Here is a 26,391-nt window from a genome sequence, read left to right as displayed (position 1 = left end):
AAACAAAACACACAAAGAAAAACAGATGCACTTTAATTCATGTCAAGGGGTTCGGGGGTTTGGTGAAGTCCAAAAATAGGGGAACTAAACGTGTATACCGGGGTGTGAGAGCGGTAGGCTCTCCTTCGCCATTTTCTGATTCTAAGTGTCTGCACAACACTGCAAAGTAGTGCCAGTACTAAGAGAGCTTCTACTATGTAGGATAGTGAATACCAGGTGATAAACTTATCACACCAGGTTGAGGTATCGTTAACTGTCTTGGGGCTAACTATCTCGGGGTTCTGTATATGGCAGAGGTGGGAATCATTCACGGCCTGCGTGGTACGGGTCAGGATGGTTGCGTACACGCGCAACTGAAGGGATCCCGCTAAGATCCAGGTGAAAAGCACGAAGGTCGTCTTCATCTTTTCTTTTGTCGGTCTCCTTCTTTCTCGTCCTCTGGGGTTCCTGAGTTTCCAGAGTTCTGTGGACACAAGCATAATATCTGTTTTTATCTTGCGTAAGATCTCGTATGTCTGTCCTTTATTTCCAGTTACCCTTTATAATTGGTCACCATCTGTGACTCCCTCATTTGTTTGTCTCGCAGCCTGTGCAATTTACCATCCCAGTGTTTGAGGGTGTAAATAGCACACGGAAGCAACCTAAGGGTCGCCATAAACAAGCAAAAAAGTTTCAAACTAAAAGTGCCAAAATGGGGTGCATGTGGGCCGCGGCGGGTAAGAATGGGTGGAATCCCCGGGTAGGACAGTGATCAGTGTCGTTTGTGCTCTACCCGAGCGAAGCTGACCGGGGGGGTCCTCAGACAGGGCGGGGACCAGTGCCGTTTCTCCACTGCCTGAGCGACCGGCAAGAACGGGTAAGAATGTGGTCGTCGTGGGGGCTGCCTTGGTATCTGCCGACAAACTAGTCCCGCTGAATTATTGTCTGTAGACAAACTGGTTCCATTAACTGCCAGTGGGCGTTAAAAGAGTGGTGGTGTGGGGCCATGACAAATTCACAAACAACACTTAACATTAACACTAACGAACAAACATACAACAAACATGGTGCAGGTTCCATCAGAAAGGACACCGTATCTCTCCATCGGTTCCTTTTTAGGTTAGGTGGATTGGCCAGGATAAATTGCCCTTAGTGTCCAAAATTGCCCTTCGTGTTAGGTGGGGTTACTGGGTTATGGGGATAGGGTGGAGGTGTTGACCTTGGGTAGGGTGCTCTTTCCAAGAGCCGGTGCAGACTCAATGGGCCGAATGGCCTCCTTATGTACTGTAAATTCTATGATAATCATGTGGACACCTCATTGCTCAGTAGCGAACAGGATCGCAAAGGGATTCGTTTGGTGGGAGTCAGACTCTATGTCATCACCTTCTCCCGGCTGCCATACACTTGACTGGAGTAGTTTGGCTAAAGCGGCTTGGGGCGAATTGGGGTCCATCTCATCATTCCGGATGAGCCTGAACGAATTGTCTCGGTGCCAGAATCGTGTGTCGAGGTTGGAGCTACTAGGTTTTAATCCGTAATCGTCGGGCGGTGGGTCTGGGTCGGGTGCTTTGATGTACGTGATCTCGAAGGGGTCACTGGAATCATGCTTGGATTCGCTGGGAGTGGTGCCTGGTGCAAGGGTATAATCATAACGTGGTGTGCTGTGGCTGTCGTCATTGCTATCGCTATCACTGTCGCTGCTGGTTGAAGGGAGAGGCGGCGTCGTGCCTCTGGGGGTGGAGTTGAAGATGAGTCTGAGGACGGGCTGGACTGGCTTGGGGAGGGTAGGAATGCGTCATCTGTGGGCGGGGCGTGCTCGTCTGCTGCTGCGAGCAAGATGTGGTGTGCATGGTTGTTCTACGAGTCATAAGCCTTGAGCTGGTTTATGTGAAACCACGCAGATTTGCTATTGGGATATGTAATCTTGTATACCAAGGGGCTTACCTTGTCCGAAATGGAGTACGATCCGGAAAATTTAGGGGAAAGGAATGAACTGGGGTTGTGTAGGGAAAGCATCACTTGCTGCCCTATTACAAACTCGGTGGCATTTACCGTTTTGTCGAAACAAGCTTTGCTCTGTTTCCTCCTGGTCCCAAGTCTCACAGCTGCTGCGAGTTGGGCTGCCTTTATATTCTCAATATGCTGCTGTACAGCATTTTCATGCATGAGGGTGGTGACTGCGGGGCTGGCCAAATCCAGTCCTAATAAATACTCTGTCCCTTTCATTGGGCGTCCCGTCATGAGAGTGTGGGGGGTGTTCCTGTGGACGTGGATACCGTGTTACGTAAAAACATTAAAGCAAATGGGAGAACTGAATCCCAGGTGCTGTTGTTCTGTTGCACCATTTTCCTCAGGGTGGCTTTTAAAGTCCTGTTCATCCTCTCTACAACACTGCTTGACTGGGGGTGGTATGCTATGTGAAACTTCTGCCTAATTCCGAAAATTGTGAGGACGTTCTTCATTAGGGTGATGTGCATCAATGTAAATGCATGTAGGCTAGTTAGACACTAGAGGGAGCACCAGAAACATCACACACACTCAACCAATAGACCAGTTAGATAGGACGCGACCAATGGACATTCACGATGCACACGGAGGTGACACGACCACGGGGGGCATTACAACAACCCATATATAAAGGACACACACACATGATCTGCCTCTTTCCAGTGGAGACAGTCAGTGAGTACAGACACAGGGTTGATTCAATATTACACCCACCACATGGATTGCAGCAACTGGTTAGTCAGTCTGGGTAGCTGTAGTAGGATTAGCAGTAGTGTCGAACCTGAGTAATAGAAGTGTAAATAGTTTAATAAACGTGTTGAAGTTATCTTAACGTCTGAACCTTCCTTTGTCAAGTGGACCACAAGGAAGCCGCTTATGTTACACCTACAACATAACAAATCATGGTACCAGCAGTGAACTGTTTCAATCCATATAGCCATACCTCAGCGTACAGTGACAACCAGTCAAGATGTTCGAGATCCGGGTTCCGCAGCGGCTCCAGTGCCACGGCGATCTCCACGAAAACTGGCGGGCATTCCGGCAAAGGTTTGAACTCTTCCTGGTAGCAGCTGAACTAGAAGACCTGGCCGATGCTGAAAAAACAGAGCTTCTCCTCACCATCGCAGGTGCCAGAGCAGAAGAAATCTTTTAAAAATTCAAGTTCTCCAAGGGGCAAAACAGGAGCGACTTCCAGGCAGTCCCGGACAAATTCGGCAAATACTGTGAGGAAAACACACTCCAACCAGCAAGAAAAGGTAAGAGAAACGCCAGTACTCACCACGAGGCTGAGATTCCGGAGCAGAGAACAATTTTGATCGGCGGCCATCTTTCTAAAGGGTCTGCACTTGCACAGTTGCGCAAGAAGCGCACAGAACGGGAAGGTCCGTTTGCGCATGCGCGAGAAGCCGCGCATGCGCGATTGCGAAAAAGACCCCAAGGAAAGGAACCGCGATCTGCGCATGCGCAATCGCTTCCTACGCGCTACGTCACATGCGTCATGATGTCAGCGGCCCCGGACCATGCCCATTTAAAGGGGAAACGTCCCAAATCAAAGAAAAAATCTTTTGAAGCTGTAAAACAACCTTCTTTCACCTGTAATGACAGCACAATGCCTCAAATTGAACCAGGAAATGAAATTAATCTCCGAAGAACCCTGCAACAAGCAGTTACCTACGCCCAAACCGATGATTCTGACCTTGAATACTTCGATACCGACCTTTACATTTTCTCTGGACCTTGCGAGCCCAATGCCAGCTCCGACGCAAACAGTGATGATATGGTCCTAGTAGACAACGACCCAGACGAACCTTTCACCTTGGGAGGCTACCCCCAGTACCAAACCCGAACCGCATCTCGACGTGTTGCACATTGGCGACCCCCGTACTGAATCCGACGCAGACGCGGATTCGTTCTTCGGATTTGAGGATCTTCAGCCCAGCAGATATGACATCCCGACTCGTGAGTGCAGGATTATGCTGCAGCCTGAAACCAAGAGACAGAGAGCGGTACAAGCCCACAGAGAGCGGCCTGCTGCCACACCGAGCGTGGTCCACGCACCGCTCAGGGTTCCCAACTCCACGCCAGAAGAAACGCAAGACTCCAGAGCGCAGTCCTTGCACACACAAGACGTGACTCCAGTGTCACAAGCCTCCGCAGCGAGCTCGTGGACAGCCTCCATGATAGAAGCAACGCAAGACTCCGACGCGCAGTCCTTGCAGGAACAAGACCATGCGGGTCCAGCAACCTCCTCTGACCAACTAGCAGCAGACGATGCAATTCTGCCATGCTCAAGCAAACAGCAAGAAGACTATGACAGTCTACCACGCTCCAGTGCAGAGCAGGACAATCATGACGGTCTATCATGCTACAGTGAAGAACAAAGCGACGATGACAGTCCAAGCCCAAATGAAGGACAACAGCAAGACAATGACAGTCCACCCACATTGTTTGCGCCACCAGATGAAGACTCTGACAATTTACCCAACCCAAGTGAACAAAAAGCAGCTACTGAGGATCTACCCACAGTATGTGAGACGAGTGACGACAGCATCCCACTTCCCATGCAAGATGTGCAAAGTGACAGACCTCAGCTAGTGTGTACAGAGGCACTCGACGATCATTGTGAGACCACTGGTGACTCCGGTGACACCATGATACTTCCGCCCTCATTCGCTCGAACCTCTCCACATTCAATGCATTCCTGCATATTCCGACTCCAGATGTGCAGTTTCAAGAAATCTCAGCTGACTCCAGTGAACCTGCTAAGACTCCGGACGGGGAGCATCAACAAACCAACACTGACTCAGTTAAAACAGACCAGACTCCAGATGGGGAGCAACCAAACGGTGACTCTGATTCATGCAAGCCGGACTTTACTCCAGACAGGGAGTGCCGCAACCTCAGTGATGGCACGCTCAGGGTGACAGCAGATGCCACAACGACAGGAGATGGATCACGTGACAATCACACTGGGTCATTGTAGCGCACAAAGACTCCCGAGAGACGAATAGAGGTGAAGTCGATGAGGCTTTATTAAGGGTGACTCGTTCCCCGCAGTTCAGCAACAGACTGGAGCTGCGGGGAGAATTCCTGGTTCTTATACTCCGCCTTCAGGGCGGAGCTAGAGATCAACAGCCAACCAGGACCCGGGATCTGTCAGCCAATGACATCACGGCTTCACAGTCCCACATGACCCCTAATGCATACTACCACATTCACCCCTTGTTAAAAATGAACCCAGCAGGGTGGTGCTTCGCATGGTGGTAGGGGTTTACAAGGCTGGTCCTGGGAGGAAAAAAACTTTTGCATGTCATTACAGTGCCCTACACTGGGCTATGTACAGGGATTTTTGTTTTGAACTATTTACAGTATTCGTAAGAGGGAAAAGGAAAAAAAAAAACATTCTCGTTACAGTCCACAACATTCTAGTGTTACACCGATGCCACGAGTCGGGCGGGCGGTCTGGTCGTCCTTGTCGATCGCCTCAGCCCCGGTGGTGGTGGTGCTTGTTCCAGTGTTGTCGCCTCCGGGAGCTTTACGGTTTCTGCTCCAGCTTCACTTCTGGTCGGACCTGGGAGGAGGACCGATCCTCCCGGGAAGGGGGCTGTCGCGGGGTGCGCCGGTGGCAGGGAGGGGGTGATTGGTGTCGAGGGTGTGTGTGTGTTGCCGGCGGGCGCCAGATCTCGCAGGGAGACCGTGTCCTGTCGGCCGTCGGGGTACTCCACGTAGGCGTACTGCGGGTTCGCGTGGAGGAGGTGAACCCTCTCGACCAATGGGTCCGACTTGTGCGCCCGCACATGTTTCCGGAGCAAGATGGGTCCTGGGGCCGCCAGCCAGGTCGGCAGCGACGTTCCAGAGGAGGACTTCCTGGGGAAGACAAGAAGGCGCTCATGAGGCGTTTGGTTAGTGGTGGTACACAGTAGCGACCGGATGGAGTGGAGGGCGTCCGGGAGGACCTCCTGCCACCGTGAAACTGGGAGATCCCTGGACCGTAGGGCCAGTAGGACGGTCTTCCAGACCGTGCCGTTCTCCCTCTCTACTTGCCCGTTCCCCCGGGGGTTGTAGCTGGTCGTCCTGCTCGAGGCTATACCCTTGCTGAGCAGGAACTGGCGCAGCTCGTCACTCATGAAGGAGGACCCCCTGTCGCTATGGACGTATGCGGGGCAACCGAACAGTGTGAATATGGTGCTAAGGGCTTTAATGACTGTGGCCGCTGTCATGTCAGGGTGGGGGATGGCGAAGGGGAAACGGGAGTACTCGTCCACCACGTTCAGGAAGTATGTGTTGCGGTCGGTGGAGGGGAGGGGCCCTTTGAAATCCAGACTTAGGCGTTCAAAGGGACGGGAAGCCTTGATCAGGTGCGCACTATCCGGCCTGAAAAAATGCGGTTTGCACTCTGCGCAGATGTGGCAGTTCCTTGTGACTGTACGGACCTCCTCCACGGAGTAGGGGAGGTTGCGGGACTTCATAAAATGGTAGAACCGAGTGACCCCCGGGTGGCAGAGGTCCTCGTGGAGGGTTTGGAGACGGTTAATTTGTGCGTTGGCACATGTGCCGCGGGATAGGGCATCGGACGGCTCGTTCAGCTTTCCGGGCGGTACAAGATCTCATAGTTGAAGGTGGCATCGGACGGCTCGTTCAGCTTTCCGGGACGGTACAAGATCTCATAGTTGAAGGTGGAGAGCTCGATCCTCCACCTTAAGATCTTGTCATTTTTAATTTTGCCCCGCTGTGCATTATCGAACATGAAAGCTACCGACCGTTGGTCAGTGAGGAGAGTGAATCTCCTGCCGGCCAGGTAATGCCTCCAATGTCGCACAGCTTCCACTATGGCTTGGGCTTCCTTTTCCACTGAGGAGTGGCGGATTTCTGAGGCGTGGAGGGTTCGGGAGAAAAAGGCCACGGGTCTGCCCGCTTGGTTAAGGGTGGCCGCTAGAGCTACATCGGAGGCGTCGCTCTCGACCTGGAAGGGGAGGGACTCGTCGATGGCGCGCATCGTGGCCTTTGCGATATCCGCTTTGATGCGGCTGAAGGCCTGGCAAGCCTCTGTCGACAGAGGGAAGGTCGTGGTCTGTATTAGGGGGCGGGCCTTGTCTGCGTACTGGGGGACCCACTGGGCGTAATATGAAAAGAACCCCAGGCAGCGTTTTAGGGCTTTTGAGCAGTGAGGGAGGGGAAATTCCATGAGGGGGCGCATACGTTCGGGGTCGGGGCCTATTATCCCATTGCGCGCTACATATCCCAAGATGGCTAGCCGGTTTGTGCTAAAAACGCACTTGTCCTCGTTGTATGTGAGGTTCAAGGCTTTAGCGGTCTGGAGGAATTTTTGGAGATTGGCATCGTGGTCCTGCTGATCGTGGCCGCAGATGGTTACGTTGTCGAAATACGGGAACGTGGCCTGCAACCCGTGTTGATCAACCATTCGGTCCATCTCCCGTTGGAAGACCGAGACCCCGTTTGTGACGCCAAATGGGACCCTTAGGAAGTGGTATAATCGCCCGTCTGCCTCGAAGGCTGTGTACTTGCGGTCACTTGGGCGGATGGGGAGCTGATGGTAGGCGGACTTGAGGTCCACGGTGGAGAAGACCTTATATTGGGCAATCCGATTGACCATGTCGGATATGCGGGGGAGAGGGTACGCATCTAGCTGTGTGTACCTGTTGATGGTCTGGCTATAGTCTATGACCATCCTTTGCTTCTCCCCTGTCTTTACTACTACCACCTGTGCTCTCCAGGGACTATTGCTGGCCTGGATTATGCCTTCCTTCAGTAGCCGCTGGACTTCGGACCGAATAAATGTCCGGTCCTGGGCGCTGTACCGTCTGCTCCTAGTGGCGACGGGTTTGCAATCCGGGGTGAGGTTTGCAAACAAGGATGGGGGCTCAACCTTGAGGGTTGCGAGGCCGCAGATAGTGAGTGGGGGTATTGGGCCGCCGAATTGGAAAGTTAGGCTCTGCAGATTGCACTGGAAGTCTAATCCCAGTAATGTGGGCGCGCAGAGTTGGGGAAGGACGTAGAGCCTGTAGTTTTTAAACTCCCTCCCTTGCACCGTTAGGGTCACTATGCAGAAGCCTTTGATCTGTACGGAGTGGGATCCTGCAGTTAGGGAAATCTTTTGCGCACTGGGACGGATGGTCAAAAAACAGCGTCTTACCGTGTCGGGGTGGATGAAGCTTTCTGTGCTCCCGGAGTCGACCAGGCATGGTGTCTCGTGTCCGTTGATCAGCACCGTTGTTGTCGTCGTCTGGAGCGTCCGGGGCCGTGCTTGGTCCAGCGTCATTGAGGCCAGACGTGGTCGTAGTGCTTCAGCGTCTTCCTCGAACCCCGTGGAGCCGTCGATGCTGGGGTCCATTGTTGCCGTCCAAGATGGCGGCGGGGGTGAACAAAATGGCCGCCCCCATGCATCACACATGGCTGGGGGGGTCACAAGATGGCGGCGGGGGTGGACAAAATGGCCGCCCCCATGCGTCGCGCAGGGCTGGGAGGTCCCAAGATGGCGGCGCCCCTCCTCCCCTCGTGGTGGCCGGGACCCAAAATGGCGGCGCCTGCGGGTCGCACATGGGGCGCTGGGGGGGTTGGGGAGCGTTTGGAACGCGCAGGACTCCTTCTTCTCCGGGGACAGCGGCGACCCCCCGGGACCGGCACACAGCCGCGAAATGGCCCTTTTTCCCGCAGCTCTTGCAAATCGCTGCGCGGGCCGGGCAGCGCTGCCGGGGGTGTTTCGCCTGGCCGCAGAAAAAGCAGCGGGCTCCCCCGGGACGACGTGCCGTCTGAACCGCGCAAGCCTGTGGGGGGGGGGGTTTGTCGCGACGGGTGTCCACGGAGCCCACTAGATGTCGCGCGGCCACATCTAGTGAGGCTGCAAGGGCCCGTGCCTCTGAGAGTCCTAAGCGACTCTTTTTCTAAAAGTCTTTGGCGGATTTGGGGAGAGTTCATACCAGCCACAAACGCATCGCGAATTAACATGTCCGTGTGTTCAATCGCGTTTACCGGCGGGCAGCTGCAGGCCCGTCCCAAAATTAGCAGCGCGGCGTAGAATTCGTCTAGCGATTCTCCGGGACTTTGCCGTCTCGTTGCGAGTTGGTAGCGTGCGTAGATCTGGTTCACTGGGCGAACATAGATGCTCTTTAGTGCTGCGAACGCTGTCTGGAAATCCTCTGCGTCTTCTATGAGAGGGTAAATTTCCGGGCTTACCCTCGAGTGCAGGACCTGTAGTTTCTGGTCTTCTGTGACCCGGCCGGGGGCCGTTCGGAGGTAGGCTTCGCAACAAGTCTGCCAGTGTTTAAAAACTGCTGCTGAGTTCACTGCGTGGGGGCTGATCCTCAGGCATTCCGGGACGATCCTGAGCTCCATAGTCCTTTAAGCACGCTTAATAAATTGTAGCGCACAAAGACTCCCGAGAGACGAATAGAGGTGAAGTCGATGAGGCTTTATTAAGCGTGACTCGTTCCCCGCAGTTCAGCAACAGACTGGAGCTGCGGGGAGAATTCCTGGTTCTTATACTCCGCCTTCAGGGCGGAGCTAGAGATCAACAGCCAACCAGGACCCGAGATCTGTCAGCCAATGACATCACGGTTTCACAGTCCCACATGACCCCTAATGCATACTACCACAGTCAGCAATAACAAGTAATGGCTACAGTCCAAGAGGAATACACCAATATTCACCACAGCTATATCCACACATTTTTTTCCACACCAGCAGTGCAGCCAATGACAGCTCATGCCGGACAAACCCAGTATTCAAGCCTGCAGCAGCCAGCAGTCTATGCAGCATATTCTCAAACAGGCCAGCACTACGGATTGCCCACTAATGGAATCAAGTCCGAAGGAGGACTACCGCAAGCGCAATCTGCACTACAGACTGGATGCCTTAGTTATAGCCCAGGATTTGCTGCACCCCAGCCAGGCCAGGCGGCATATTCCTATCAGATGCAAGGTTCCAGTTTCACACCATCACCAGGTATTTATGAGAGCAGCAATTCTGTTTCCAATTCGACAAGCTTCAACGGTTCTCAGCAGGATCACCCTACCAGCACAGCATGTGGCCAGAACCAATATGCACAGTCTCATCCGACTTCAACATATGGCACATCCATGACCTCGAATGATACTGTTGATGGTACCTCTTCAACGTCAACACCTTATCAGCTACAAGATGCCATCCAACAGCACTATCACAAACATCGGGGGAAAAAGGGACTCCATATCAGGCAGCGAAGTGATTTGACCACTTCTTGGTTCCTGTGGCACAGGGACGTTGAATGCGTTCATAACCAAGAGAGACATTTGACCATGATGATTGATGGTTTTTGGACTCACATGAATGATTTGGACTTATTGTTTAATCATTATTCCCATGACTTGTATATACCTTAACCTATCTACCTGTTCTTTGTTCAATTTTCTCAAAGTGTGCAGAAAATATGTAACATATAAAAAAAGGGGGATGTGGTGATGTGCATCAATGTAAATGCATGTAGGCTAGCTAGACACTAGAGGGAGCACCAGAAACATCACACACACACACTCAACCGATAGATCAGTTAGATAGGACGCGATCAATGGGCATTCACGATGCACACGGAGGTGACACGACCACAGGGGGGCATTACACCAACCCATATATAAAGGACACCACACACATGATCTGCCTCTTTCCAGTGGAGACAGTCAGTGAGTAGAGACACAGGGTTGATTCAATTTTACACCCACCACGTGGATTGCAGCAACTGGTTAGTCAGTCTGGGTAGCTATAGTAGGATTAGCAGTAGTGTCGAACCCGAGTAATAAAAGTGTAAATAGTTTAATAAACATGTTGAAGTTATCTCCAAGTCTGACCCTTCCTTTGCCAAGTGCACCACAAGGAAGCCGCTTATGTTACACCTACAACATAACAAATCATTACTCGTCCTGTAAAATGGGAGCCTTGATTGGACTCTCTACTGCATGGGAGGCCCCATCTTATGAAGATGTGCTACATTAGGATTTTAGCTGTTGTTTTAGCCGTGTTCGTTCGGGATGGAAAAGCTTCCACCCATTTAGTGAAGGTGTCGATGACCACCAACACATATTTAAAACCATTTCAGCAAAGGGGTTGGGGTCCTATGTAATCTATCTGCAAATTTGACCAGGGGCAACTAACGGGGCGGGTGTGACTAAGCTGAGCCTTTTTTGCATATCTGTCCGGATTGTTCTGGGCACAGATCAAGCAATTTTCAATGTAATGGGTTACATCGGCTTTTAAATCAGGCCACCAGCAGAGAGGTCTGAGGTGGGCTAGGGTGGGTTCAATGCATTGGTGTCCATGATTGTCATGGAACTGACAAATAATCTGGTTCCTGTCCTGGCTGGGAATTATATCAATACCTTCTTTCAAAATCACACCGTCATGTGTGGTTATTGTGTTCTTATATTTATCGTATGGGGCTGTGAAGGATCCCTTTCAAACGTCCTCCTTTTGGGCTTTCGCTAGATCCTGAATGTTGGTCTGTGAGCACCTGAACCGTGTGGACTGGGCTGCTTTCGGGGGGGTTCCAAAAGTAACCATGTCTGGAACCTGCCTTCGCTAGGGTGTTTGCTTTAATGTTACCAGGGGAGGGGGGGGGGGAGAACGATGATGACTGTGAACTTTAATTATACCATATTTCCTATCTTTAGCTGTCTCTAAGATATGCCAAAGTAATGGGGCTGAGGGTAGGGGTTTTCCGTCTGCGGAAACAAATCCTCTAGTTTCCCACAGGGGTAGGAATTCCGTTAAACTATTACAGACATACAAGCTGTCCGAATATATGTCTGCTGGGGCCGGAAACAAGTCGGGGTGATCTACAATATATGGTATGGCTGCCAGTTCTGCTGCCTGTGAGCCTAAGTGTCCTGGCAACTTTAATGAAATCTCATCTAGGGCACGTCCCTGCGCGTCCTAGACATAAATGCCGCAACCGGTGATTCGCTTTCCATTTAAAACTGTGGAGGAGCCGTCCACATACATTTTCAGGGGTGCGCACAAGTCTGTGGCCTGGGGTGCATTACCTGCTTTCCTGGGAGCTGACTTCGGTATAAATGGGCCTGTGTTGTGTTTTGTGGTGATGATCTCACACTCATGTGGGGTACCTGCATATTGCAAATTGTCGGCAAGGAAAGTGTGGGTCTCGGTTCGTTTAACTGTAATGTCCCGTCCCTGTAAAAGAAGGGTCCAACGGGCTGCGTGGATTTGGCTGACTGTGCCATCTTTAGAAGTCCCTAAATACCTTGTTTATTCTAACCGCACTCCGCACCGTATTCCCCCCCCCTCTATCCTTGACTCCACCAATCTCCCTCGCTGCCTCCCTCTTACGAAGCTGATGTGCCAGCATCCGACTCGCCTTCTCCCCATATTCATATGCCGCCCCCTGCGCTTTCCTCCACTGTGCCTCTGCTTTCCCCGTGGTCAACAGGTCGAATTCCGTCTGGAGGTTCCGTCGCTCCCTAAATAGCCCTCCTCGGGAGCCTCTGCATAACTCCTGTCCACCCTTTAAATCTCCCCCACCAACCTCTCCCTCTCCCTCCCCTCTCCCTCTCTCTTCTCCCTGTGGGCCCTAATGGAGATTAGCTCTCCGCTGACCACCGCCTTCAACGCCTCCCAGGCTACCCCCACCTGCACCTCCCCATTGTCGTTGGCCTCCAAGTATCTTTCAATACACCCCCGCACCCGCTCATCCGCCAACATTCCCACATCGAGGCGCCACAGCGGGCGCTGGTCCCTCTCCTCCCCCAACTCCAGCTCCACCCTATGCGGGGCGTGGTCCGAGATGGCTATGGCCGAATATTCCGTTCCCTCCACTTTTGGGATTAGCACTCTACTCAAAATGAAAAAGTCTATCCGGGAGTAGGCTCTATGGACGTGGGAAAAGAAGGAAAATTCCCTGGCCAGCGGCCTGGCAAACCTCCATGGATCCATTCCCCCCATCTGGCCCATAAACCCCCTGAGCACCTCGGCCGCAGCCGGCCTCTTACCCATCCTGGACCTAGAACAGTCCAGTGCTGGGTCCAGCACCGTGTTGAAGACCACCCCATTATCAAGTTTCCTACCTCCAGATCCGGAATCCGACCCAGCATGCGTTTCATAAATCCGGCATCATCCCAATTCGGGGCATATACGTTCACCAGTACCACCCGCACCCCCTGCAACCTACCGCTCACCATCACATATCGACCTCCATTATCCACTACAATATTCAGTGCCTCGACCGACACCCGCTTCCCCACCAGTATTGCAACCCCTCTGTTCTTCGCATCCAGCACTGAATGAAGGACCTGCCCTACCCATCCCTTTCTCAGACTAACCTGATCTGCCACCTTCAGATGTGTCTCTTGGAGCATAACCACGTCTGCCTTCAGTCCCTTTAAGTGCACGAACACCCGCGCCCTCTTGACCGGCCCGTTCAGGCCCCTCACATTCCAAGTTATCAGCCGGATTGGGGGGCTACTTGCCCCCCCCCCCCTCCCTGCCGACTAGCCATCTCCTTTTCCAGGCCAGCCACGTGCCCGCGCCTCCTGCACCCTCCAGGCCCCCAGGCGGCGGACACCCGCCCTGACTACCTCTCCTACTTCCAGCTCCCCTTTGGCCAATGCAGCAGCAACCCAGTTCCCCCCTCCCCCCGCTAGACTCATCTAGCCATTTTGCTCCCCCCATGACACTCCCGTAAGTCAGCTGACTCCTGCTGACCCCAGCCTCTCCCGCCATTCCATCGACCCCCCAGTGTGAGATTCCCCTCACCCCTTGGCAGTCAGTGTGCGCTCCTCTCCAGCACTGCCCTTCCCCCCCAGCCCCGCCACCATCCTTCCCTAACGCGGGAAAAAAGCCCACGCTTTCCTGAGCCGGCCCCGCCCCCTCTGGCGCAGCTCCTTTTTGCGGCCTTACCCCAACTCCCCATCCCCGGGCCTCCACCCCTCCTCTTCCTCCGCGGGGCCCTGCCCCTCTAACACCGACGCCCACACTCTCCCACAGCCCCCACATCAAATCCATTCACCCATCCCCACCCAGCACCAAAACAAAAAGAACATTCCCCAAACGCAGTAAACACAGTAAACATCTTCCCACGACAAACCTTCAGTTTGAGTCCAACTTTTCAGTCTGTAGAAAGCTCCGTGCCTCATCAGGCGTTTCAAAATAGTGGTGTGGATCTTGGAACGTGACCCACAATCGCGCTGGCTGCAGCATCCAGAACTTCACCCCCTTCCGATGGAGCACCGCCTTAGCCCGGTTAAAACCAGCCCTCTTCTTAGCCACCTCCGCACTCCAGTCCTGGGAAATTCGGATCTCTGTGTTCTCCCACCTGCTGCTCCGCTCTTTTTTGGCCCATCTCAGGACACACTCTCTGTCCATAAAGCGGTGGAACCTCACCACTACAACCCTTAGCGGCTCGTTGGCTTTGGGTCTCCTTGCCAGGACCCGATGAACCCCGTCCAGCTCCAGGGGCCTCAGGAAAGCTCCCACGCCCATCAGCGAACTGAGCATCGTGCTCATATATGCCCCGGCATCGGGCCTCTCCACTCCTTCAGGGAGACCCAGAATCCGAAGATTCTTCCTCCTCGACCTATTCTCCAGGTTCTCAAATTTTTCCGCCCACCTCTTGTGCAGCGCCTCGTGCGCCTCCACCTTCACCGCCAGGCCCAAGATCTCGTCCTCGTTCTCCGAGGCTTTTTGCCGCACCTCCCGGATCGCCGCCCCTTGGGCCTTCTGGGTCTCCACAAGCTTCTCAATCGTCGCCTTCATTGGCGCCAGCATTTCTGTACTCAGCTCCTCAAAGCAGCGTTTAAGAAACTCCTGCTGCTCCTGCGACCGCGCTGCTTGGTCTCCACCCGCCGCCATATTGCTTTTCCTCCCTTGCACTTTCCGCTGCACCAGGATCACTTTTTTAACCGCTCCACTCTTGGTCCAATCCATATAATGTCGGGGGGACCTTGCTGTCACCTTCCCACACTGGAAGCCGTCGAACAATTGCCGTTGGGTCCCCTCTGAAGAGCCCCAAAGTCTGCTCCCGGCGGGAGCTGCCGAACTTGCGACCTACCTAGGCATAACCGCAACCGGAAGTCGCCTTCCAGCACTTTTTAGTGCACAGTGGCGTGTCTGTTGGAATCCACCCCTATTTTTGCATTTTATCAATTAGGCTGTGATGCTTCTGAGTGAGGAAAAAGGACGGTATTCCTTCGCCTCCCAAGTTCAATGACCTTGCCTTGTCAGATTTTGACATCTTATTCATTTTGCGGTTTCTGAACCGTTTGAATGAATTCACACACGGAGGGTGTCCCCCTCGAAGAAAACTGCACCACTATGTACTTTATTTCCCTCACACTTGCTTGGGAGAAGTTTCTCAATAATGTCCTTCCCTCAAGCGAGAGGATCATAATCGGATTAGGAAATTGGTGCAACAATGTACTTTGCTCCCCTCGCTCTCTAAAGCGGAGCTTCACAATAATGTACTTCACTCCTCTCACTCACTCCTTTCATTTGGTGTATTCTGAGTTGGGATCTGCTCGCTAATCAATTACTGTACGTGCCAGCACCTCGTCAGGAATATAACCGAAGAAAATACTCACCAAACCAAGGTACTGTTATCGTGCCTGGCCAGATCAGATCCCATTCTCATTGCCATTTGTTGCAGAGAAAAATATAACTATTCGGCTAAAAGGTACTTCACTCCCTCACTTACGAATAACCATGCAGAGATTCTTGGAGTTTAAACCAAGGCCTTTATTATGGGCTATAGCAAGGGCTCAAGCCGTCCAACTGGTGGCACACTAAAGAGCACTGATTCAAGGATTATGCACAGTTATAGATATTTTGGTTGGGTTACAAGAAATTTGCATATACCAATTAAGGGTTTAGATTGGTTTCTGTTTGTAGTGTTTAAAAAAATTTAGAGTACCCAATTACTTTTTTTCAATTAAGGGGCAATTGAGCATGGCCAATCCACTGAACCTGCACATCTTTGGGTTGTGGGGGCGAAATCCACGCAGACACGGGGAGAATGTGCAAACTCCACACACACAGTGACCCAGGGCTGCGATCGAACCTGGGTCCTCAGTGCCATAGGCAGCAGAGCTAACCACTGCGCCACCATGCCACCCAAAGGTTTGCATTTGTTATTGGTTATCTACGTCCAATCATGATTATCGATTAGGTTTACATCATTCATAATAAATGAGTACAATTGACCAATGGCAATATGTGCATGTCTACTTGATTATAATATCCAATCAGTACAAAGACACGTACATGCGGTCTAGCATAATTTAGTACCAACTACAATTATCTGCCTTATGCATATCAACCAACTTCCATTTTCTGGTGCCCTTGGTTACAAAGAGTTTTTTTATTACAAAGAAAATTACAGCACAGGAACAGGTCCTTTGGCCCTCCCAGCCTGCGCCGATCCAGATCCTTTATCGAAACCTGTCTTCTATTTTCCAAGGATCTACTTCCCTCTGTTCCCCGCCCATTCATATATCTGTCTAGATGCATCTTAAATGATGCTATCGTGCCCACCTCTACCACCTCCGCTGGCAAAGCGTTCCAGGCACCCACCACCCTCTGCGTAAAAAACTTTCCACGCACATCCCCCTTAAACTTTCCTCCTCTCACCTTGAAATCGTGACCCCTTGTAATTGACACCCCACTCTTGGAAAAAGCTTGTTGCTATCCATCCTGTTCATACCTCTCGTAATTTTGTAAACCTCAACCTCCGTCTTTCCAACGAAAACAATCCTAATCTACTCAACCTTTCTTCATAGCTAGCACCCTCCATACCAGGCAACATCCTGGTAAACCTCCTCTGCACCCTCTCTAAAGCATCCACATCCTTCTGGTAATGTGCCGACCAGAACTGCACGCAGTATTCCAAATGTGACCTAACCAAAGTCCTATACAACTGTAACATGACCTGCCGACTCTTGTACTCAATACCAATGAAGGCAAGCATGCTGTATGCCTTCTTGACCACTCTATCGACCTGTGTTGCCACCTTCAGGGTACAATGGACCTGAACTCCCAGATCTCTCTGTACATCAATTTTCCCTAGGACTCTTCCATTGACCGTATAGTCCGCTCTTGAATTAGATCTTCCAAAATGCATCACCTTGCATTTGCCTGGATTGAACTCCATCTGCCATTTCTCTGCCCAACTCTCCAATCTATCTATATTTTGCTGTATTCTCTGACAGTCCTCCTCGCTATCTGCAACTCCACCAATCTTGGTATCATCTGCAAACTTGCTAATCAGACCACCTATACCTTCGTCCAGATCATTTATGTATATCACAAACAACAGTGGTCCGAGCACGGATCCCTGTGGAACACCACTAGTCACCTTTCTCCATTTTGAGACACTCCTTTCCACCACTACTCTCTGTCTCCTGTTACCCAGCCAGTTCTTTATCCATCTAGCTAGTACACCCTGAACCCCATACGACTTTACTTTTTCTATCAACCTGCCATGGGAAACTTTATCAAACGCCTTACTGAAGTCCATGTATATGCCATCTAAAGCCCTTCCCTCATCAATTCACTTTGTCACTTCCTCAAAGAATTCTATTAGGTTTGTAAGACATGACCTTCCCTGCACAAAACCATACTGTCTATCACTGATAAGTCTATTTTCTTCCAAATGTGAATAGATCCTATCCCTCAGTATCTTCTCCAACAGTCTGCCTACCACTGACGTCAAGCTCACAAGTCTATAATTCCCTGGATTATCCCTGCTACCCTTCTTAAACAAAGGGACAACATTAGCAATTCTCCAGTCCTCCAGGACCTCACCCGTGCTCAAGGATGCTGCAAAGATATCTGTCAAGGCCCCAGCTATTTCTTCCCTCGCTTCCCTCAGTAACCTGGGATAGATCCCATCCGGACCTGGGGACTTGTGATGCCATTTAGAATACCTAAAGTTTCCCCCTTCCTTATGCCGACTTGACCTAGAGTATTTAAACATCCATCCCTCGCCTCAACATCCATCATGTCTTTTTATTCCAAAGATCCTTGGTGAATACCGATGCAAAGTACTCATTAAGAATCTCACCCATTTCCTCTGACTCCACGCATAAATTCCCTCTTTTGTCTTTGAGTGGGCCAATCCTTTCTCTAGTTACCCTCTTGCTCCTTATATACGAATAAAAGGCTTTGGGATTTTCCTTAACCCTGTTAGCCAAAGATATTTCATGACCCCTTTTAGTCCTCTTTATTGCGCGTTTGAGATTTGTCCTACTTTCCCGATATTCCTCCAAAGCTTCATCAGTTTTAAGTCGCCTAGTTCTTATGTATGCTTCCTTTTTCATCTTAGCTAGTCTCACAATTCCTCCCGTCATCCATGGTTCCCTAATCTTGCCATTTCTATCCCTTATTTTCACAGGGACATGTCTGTCCTGCAGTCTAATCAACCTTTCCTTAAAAGACTCCCACATTTCAAATGTGGATTTACCCTTAAACAGCTGCTCCCAATCCACATTCCCTAGCTCCTGCTGAATTTTGTTATACTTGGCCTTTCCCCAATTTAGCACTCTTCCTTTAGGACCACTCTCGTCTTTGTCCATGAGTTTTCTAAAACTTACGGAATTGTGATCGCTATTCCCAAAGTAATCACCGACTGAAACTTCAATCACCTGGCCGGGATCATTCCCCAATACCAGGTCCAGTATGGCCCCTTCCCGAGTTGGACTATTTACATACTGCTCTAAAAAAACTCTCCTGGATGCTCCTTACAAATTCTGCTCCATCTACCCCTCCAACACTACATGAGTCCCATTCAATGTTGGGGAAGTTAAAATCTCCCATCACGACCACCCTATTGCTCCTACATTTTTCTATAATCTGTCTACATATTTGTACCTCTACTTCACGCTCGCTTTTGGGAGGCCTGCAGTAAAGTCCCAACTATGTTATTGCACCCTTCCTATTTCTTAGCTCTACCTATATTGCCTCAGTGCTCGAATCCTCCATCGTGCCCTCCTTAATCACAGCTGTGATATCATCTCTGACCAGTAATCCAACTCCTCCACCCATTTTACCTCCCTCTCTATCCCTCCTGAAGCATCTACACCCTGGGATATTTAGTTGCCAGTCTTGCCTTTCCCTCAACCAAGTCTCAGTAATACCAATAACATCATATTCCCAGGTATTAATCCAAGCCCTAGGTTCATCTGCCTTACCTGCTACACTTCTCGCATTGAAATAAATGCACCTCAGACCAGCTGTCCCTTTGCATTCATCATCTCTTCCCTGTCTACTCTTCCCCTTAGTCACATTGAGTTTATTATCTAGTACCTTACTGGCTTTAGTTGCTGCCTCTTTACTGACCTCTAACTTCCTAATCTGGTTCCCATCCCCCTGCCACATTAGTTTAAAACCTCCCCAACAGTGTTAGCAAAAGCACCCCCTCGGACATTGGTTCCAGTCCTGCTCAGGTGTAGACCATCCGATTTGTAATGGTCCCACCGCTCCCAGAACCGGTTCCAATGTCCCAAAAATCTGAACCCCTCCCTCCTGCAACAATCTCGCAAGCCACGTATTCATTCTGACTATTCTTGAATTACTACTCTGACTGTCTGGTGCCACTGGTAGCAATCCTTTTTTAAAAAAAATATGTTTATTCAGAATTATTCAACAAAAATGTTCAACCATTCAAACCTGCCCCCTCCCCCCATAACAAAAAAAAGAAAAGAAAAGTAACAGAACAAAACATAAACATGTCAATCCAACATAACACAGAACTTGTACAATGGGTTCCTCCCGCACATATTGACTTTCCCATATGTTTATGGCTTTCCTTTTTCAAGTGCCCCTAGGAAAACCCCCTTCCCCGCCCACCCATATACCCCCCCCCCCGAAAGAGAACCCCCCCCTCCCCACCCCCCCACCCTGGGCTGCTGCTGACCGACCTCCATCTAACGCTCCGCGAGATAGTCTAGGAACGGTTGCCACCGCCTGAAGAATCCCTGCGCAGACCCTCTCAAGGCAAACTTTATCCTCTCCAGCTTGATGAACTCTACCATGTCATTTATCCAGGCTTCCACACTGGGGGGCTTCGCGTCTTTCCACAATAGCAAGATCCTCCACCGGGCTACCAGGGACGCAAAGGCCAGGATACCGGCCTCTTTCGCCTCCTGCACTCCCGGCTCGTCCGTCACTCCAACGTGGCTTGACCTGGACTTTCACCACCTTAGACATAGTCCTCGCAACACCCCTCCAGAACCCATCCAGTGCCGGGCACGACCAGAACATATGGGCGTGATTCGCCGAGCTTCCTGAGCACCTCCCACATCTGTCCTCTACCCCAAAGAACCTACCCAGCCTCGCCCCTGTCATATGCGCTCTGTGAATAACCTTAAACTGTATCAGGCTAAGCCTGGCTCACGAGGAAGAGGAATTAATCCTACTCAGGGCATCAGCCCACAGACCCTCTTCAATCTCCTCCCCCAACTCCTCCTCCCATTTGCCCTTCAGCTCCTCTACCAAAGCCTTCTTTCATCTCCTGATATATCGCCGACACTTTGCCCTCTCCGATCCATACTCCCGAAATCACCTTGTCCTGAATCCCCTGTGCCGGGAGCAACGGGAATTCCCTCACCTGTCGCCTCACAAACGCCCTCACTTGCATGTACCTGAAAGCGTTTCCCGGGGGTAGCCCAAACTTCTCCTCCAGCCGCCCCTAGGCTCGCAAACGTCCCATCGATGAACAGGTCCCCCATTCTTCTAATCCCTGCCCGATACCATCTCTGAAACCCCCTGTCCATCCTTCCTGGGACCAACCGATGGTTACCTCTGATCGGGGACCACACCGAGGCTCCCATCGCACCCCTGTGTCGTCTCCACTGCCCCCAGATCTTTAGCGTTGCCGCCGCCACCACCGGGCTCGTGGTATACCTTATCGGCGAGAGCGGCAGCGGTGCCGTCACCAGCGCCCCCAGGTTCGTTCCTTTGCAGGACGCCATCTCCAACCTCTTCCATGCCGCCCCCTCTCCCTCCATCACCCACTTACGGATCATCGCCACGTTGGCTGCCCAATAGTAGCCACCCAGATTCAGCAACGCGAGCCTTCCTCTCTCCCTACTACGCTCCAGAAACCCCCTCCTTGCCCTCGGGGTCTTGTTTGCCCACACAAAACCCATGATGCTCCTGCCTACCCTCTTAAAAAAGGCCTTGGTGATCATAATAGGAAGGCACTGGAACACAAAAAGAAACCTCGGGAGGACCATCATTTTAATCGACTGTACCCTGCCCGCTAGCGAGAGCGGCAACATATCCCATTGTTGGAAGTCCTCCTCCATCTGCTCCACCAGCCGCGTCAAATTAAGTTTATGCAGGGCCCCCCAACTCCTAGCTACTTGGATCCCCAAGTACCGAAAGCTCCTTTCCGCCCTCCTCAACGGTAGGTCGTCTATCCCTCTTCCCTGGTCCCCTGGATGCACCACGAAGAGCTCACTTTTCCCTACATTGAGCTTATAGCCCGAGAAGTCCCCAAACTCCCTTAGGATCTGCATGACCTCCACCATCCCCTCCACTGGATCTGCCACATACAGCAACAGGTCGTCTGCATACAGAGACACTCGATGCTTCTCTCCCCCTCGGACCACCCCCCTCCATTTCCTGGACTCCCTTAATGCCATGGCCAAAGGTTCAATTGCTAATGCAAACAACAGGGGGGACAGGGGGCACCCCTGCCTCATTCCTCGATACAGCCGAAAATACTCCGCCCTCCGCCGATTCGTAACCACACTCGCCATCGGGGCTCTATATAGGAGCTTAACCCAACTGATAAACCCCTCCCCAAACCCAAACCTCCGCAACACTTCCCAGAGATACTCCCACTCTACTCGGTCAAAGACCTTCTCCGCATCCATAGCTGCCACTATCTCCGCCTCTCCCTCCATCGATGGCATCATAATCACTTTTAGGAGCCTCCGCACATTGGTGTTTAGCTGCCTGCCCTTTACAAATCCCGTCTGGTCCTCGTGAATCACCCCCGGGACACAGTCCTCAATCCGCGTAGCCAGCACTTTTGCCAGCAACTTAGCATCCACATTAAGAAGCGAAATCGGCCTATACGACCCATATTGCAGTGGGTCCTTATCCCGCTTCAGAATCAAAGAGATCATCGCCCCGGACATTGTCGGGGGCAGGGTCCCCCCCTCCCTTGCCTCATTGAAAGTCCTCACCAGCAACGGGGCTAACAGGTCCACGTACTTCCTGTAAAACTCAACCGGGAACCCATCTGGTCCCGGGGCCTTCCCCGCCTGCATGCTCCCCAGTCCTTTAATCAGCTCCTCCAACCCAATTGGCGCCCTCAAACCAGCCACCTCCTGCTCCTCCACCCTCGGGAACCTCAGTTGGTCCAGAAATCGTAGCATCCCCTCTTCCCCCGCTGGGGGCTGAGATCTGTACAGCTCCTCATAGAAGGCCTTAAATGCTTCATTTACTTTCACCGCACTCCGCACCATAGTTCCCCTGCCATCCTTGATTCCACCTATCTCCCTCGCTGCCATCCTCTTACGGAGCTGATGTGCCAGCATCCGGCTCACCTTCTCCCCATACTCATACGTCGCCTCCTGTGCTTTCCTCCACTGTGCCTCTGCCTTCCCTGTGGTCAACAGGTCGAATTCCGTCTGGTGACTTCGCCTCTCCCTGAGTAGTCCCTCTTCAGGGGCCTCTGCATATCTCCTGTCCACCCGTAAAATCTCCCTCACTAACCTCTCCCTTTCCCTGCCCTCTCTCTTCTCCCTGTGAGCCCTGATGGAGATTAACTCTCCCCTGACCACTGCCTTCAGCGCCTTCCATACGACCCCCACCTGCACCTCCCCGTTGTCGTTGGCCTCCAAATACCTTTCAATGCACCCGCACACCTCCTCATCTGCCAGTAATCCCACATCCAAACGCCACAGCGGGCGTTGGTCCCTCTCCTCTCCCAACTCCAGTTCCATCCAGTGCGGGGCGTGGTCTGAGATGGCTATGGCCGAATACTCCATTCCCTCCACCTTCGGGATCAGCGCCCTGCTCAGAACAAAAAAATCTATCCGGGAGTAGGCTTTGTGTACGTGGGAGAAAAAAGAAAATTCCCTGGCCAGGGGCCTGGCAAATCTCCACGGATCCACTCCCCCCATCTGCTCCATAAACCCCCTAAGCACCTTGGCCGCAGCCGGCCTCTTCCCCGTCCTAGATCTGGAACGATCTAATGCTGGGTCCAACACCATGTTAAAATCCCCCCCCCCCCCCCATTTAAAAGCTTCCTACCTCCAGGTCCGGAATGCGCCCCAACATACGCTTCATAAATCCAGCATCGTCCCAGTTGGGCCGTATACGTTTACCAATACCACCCACGCCCCCTGCAGCCTACCGCTCACCACCACGTATCGACCTCCATTGTCCACTACTATATTCTTGGCCTCAAACGACACCCGCTCCCCCACCAGTATTGCCACCCCTCTATTCTTCGCATCCAGCCCCGAATGGAATACCTGTCCTACCCATCCCTTTCTTAACCTGACCTGGTCTGCCACCTTCAAATGTGTCTCCTGAAGCATGACCACATCTGCCTTCAGTTCCTTTAAGTGCGCAAACACTCGGGCCCTCTTAACCGGCCCATTCAGGCCCCTCACATTCCACGTTATCAGACGGATTGGGGGGCTTCCCACCGCCCCCCCCGCCCCCCCCCCTGCCGACTAGCCATCTCCTGTTTTAGGCCAGGCCCGTGCCTCCAGCACCCTCCAGTCCCCCAGACGGGGGACCCCCGCCCAGACCACCTCTTCTGTTTTCAGTTCCCCCTCGGCCAATGCAGCAGCAACCCTATTTCCCCCCCTCTCCCCCCCCCCCCCCCCCCCCCCGCTAGATTTGTATCTAGCTCTTTCGCTCCCCCCATAACACTCCCGTAAGTCAGCTGACAACTGCTGACCCCGGCTTCCCCCGCCTTCCCGTTGACCCCCCCCCCCGTGTGGAAGTCCCCCCTCCTCCTCCTCCCCAGCAATCGGTGTGCGCTCCTCCATCGGCCCCCTCCGTCCTTCCCTAACGCGGGAAAAAGCCCGCGCTTTCCTGAGCCAGCCCTGCCCCCTCTGGCGCAGCTCCTGTTGCGGCCTTATCCCATTTTCCCCGTCCCCGGGCCTCCGCTCCCTACAGCACCGGCGCCCACATTCCCTAGTCTCCCCATCAGATCTCTTCCCCCATCCCCATCCATCACCCCACCCGTGGAACATTTCTTACGCCACTGGTAGCAATCCTGAGATTACTACCTTTGAGGTCCTACTTTTTAAACTTATCTCCTAACTCCCTAAATTCTGATTGTAGGACCTCATCCTGTTTTTTTACCTATATCGTTGGTGCCTATATGCACCACGACAACTGGCTGTTCACCCCCCCCCCCCCCCTTCAGAATGTCCTGCAGCCGATCTGAGACATCCCTGACCCGTGCACCCGGGAGGCAACATACCATTCGGGAGTCTCGTTTTCGACCACGGAAACGCCTGTCTACTCCCCTTACGATTGAATCCCCTATGACTATAGCCCTGCCAGTCTTTTTCCCGCCCTTCTGTGCAGCAGAGCCAGCCACGGTGCCATGAGCCTGGCTACTACTGCCTTCCCCTGGTGAGTCATCTCCCCCAGCAGTATCCAAAACGGTATACCTGTTTTGGAGGGAGATGACCGCAGGGGACACCTGCAATGCCTTCCTGCTCTTTCTCTGCCTTTTGGTCACCCATTCCCTGTCTCCCTCACCAATCCTAATCTGCGGTGTGACCAACTCACTGAACATGCTATCCACGATCTCCTCTGCATCGCGGATGCTCCAAAGTGAGTCCATCCGCAGCTCCAGAGCTGCCATGCGGTCTAACAGGAGTTGTAGCTGGACACACTTCCCGCACATGAAGGAGTCAGGGGCATCGGCCGCGTCCCTGAAGAGCATAACACGGGTCTGGGACCTCCTGCCAATTTTACACTTTACCTTAACTGACTACAAATATATCAAATAATGAATAAGTGAAAGGAATAAAGATTTTACTTACCAATCACAATACTTACCAACACACGAAGAGTTAAATTTCTCCCAGCTACTGCTAAATGGAGCACTTTCCTTACCAGCCAATCAGGTCACTGCTTTGCTGTGATGTCACTCTTTAAGGTAAGTTTTTCAAGTTTTTAAAGAGGAAACTGTCACTTGACAATAGCTCCACCACAAACCACCTTCAAGATACGGTGACCGCAAAGCACTGATGCAAATTTTCCCCTTAACAGCCAATCAGCAGCTCTGCTCTACTGCCCTCTGCTGGATGCTTACCTAGGGTGTTTTGCTCAGGTACACTTTCTGGATGCAGTGACCGCAATGCACTGAGGCATATTTTCCCCGCAACAGCCAATCAGCAGCTCTGCTCTACTGCCCTCTGCTGGTGATCAGTGGTTGTGGGGAGAAGGCAGGAGAATGGGAATGAGGAACATATCAGCCATGATCGAATGCCGGAGGAGACCATATGGGCCGAATGGCCTAATTCTGCTCCTGTATCTTATGGTCTATGGTGTTTAATGACTGCGCTCAAGGTATGGATGTTTCAATAGAAAACAACTCTGTGTGATTATTGCCTCCCTTCCAGTATCCCCAGAAAGTTTTACAGCAGAGCAAATGGTGTAAATGATAAAAGATCCCACATTGTTGTTGCTGTCTTTGAGAACGAACATCTGTGGTGTCCCGTTCTGACAACTAACCACTGGCATTTTGCAGCTAGTAGCTTGTGCTTTTCAACCAAACTGAAGGTTCTAACTCTTTCAGTAACTGGTGGAGATGTTGAAAACGTATAACTAGATCTTTAAAATGAATTCCGATATAATGTATAAAGCTGTCCCCTATCATGGCTCAAAAGCTCAACCCATTTAAAAGGTACCTAGATCTGAAGTGCTGTAACCTGCAAGACCGTGGACCAGGTGCTGGAAAGTGGGTTTGAAATGAGAGGCTACTTTCTTTTTTTGACCAGAACAGACCTGATGGGCTGAATGGTCTCTTTCTGCCCTGTAACATTTCCATGGTTCTATGGTGGAAACAATGTGAAAACTGGCAATTAATCTAAAATAAAATAACAATTTATATGCCAGGAACTATAATAATTAACTTAACTATGGACAACAGTGACATAAGATACCACGGTATCAAGGTGAATTATAGATTGACATTTAAATTATACCATAATTTCCTCATTCTTTCACAACATTAATCAGTTCCTACAATGTAGTCGCCTGACAATGGGTTATCGGATTGCTTCATCTTGCTGTGCTCTGGTTTTCCATTACAAAGGTGACCAAAGACTTCCACACACTTTGCGACATCCTGCAGTGAAGAACGTTTCACAGGTACAGCATTTATCCCAGCGCCGCGCTCACTGTCACTGCACAGCGCAGGCG

General features: G+C 51.7%; 1 long non-coding RNA gene across 1 annotated transcript; it reads right to left on the bottom strand.

The window, feature by feature from the left end:
* LOC140409514 (uncharacterized) lies at positions 1 to 26,318 on the bottom strand. The gene is made up of 4 exons (XR_011940368.1): positions 26,175 to 26,318; positions 25,024 to 25,116; positions 2,701 to 2,767; positions 1 to 463 (listed from the first exon to the last, which is right to left on the bottom strand). It is a non-coding gene; the product is annotated as an uncharacterized lncRNA (long non-coding RNA).
* Positions 26,319 to 26,391: the final 73 nt, after the last annotated feature.

This window comes from Scyliorhinus torazame, chromosome 3, assembly GCF_047496885.1.
Source record: "Scyliorhinus torazame isolate Kashiwa2021f chromosome 3, sScyTor2.1, whole genome shotgun sequence".
Taxonomy (NCBI): Eukaryota; Metazoa; Chordata; class Chondrichthyes; order Carcharhiniformes; family Scyliorhinidae; genus Scyliorhinus; species Scyliorhinus torazame.
This window is presented reverse-complemented; position numbering and strand designations above follow the sequence as displayed.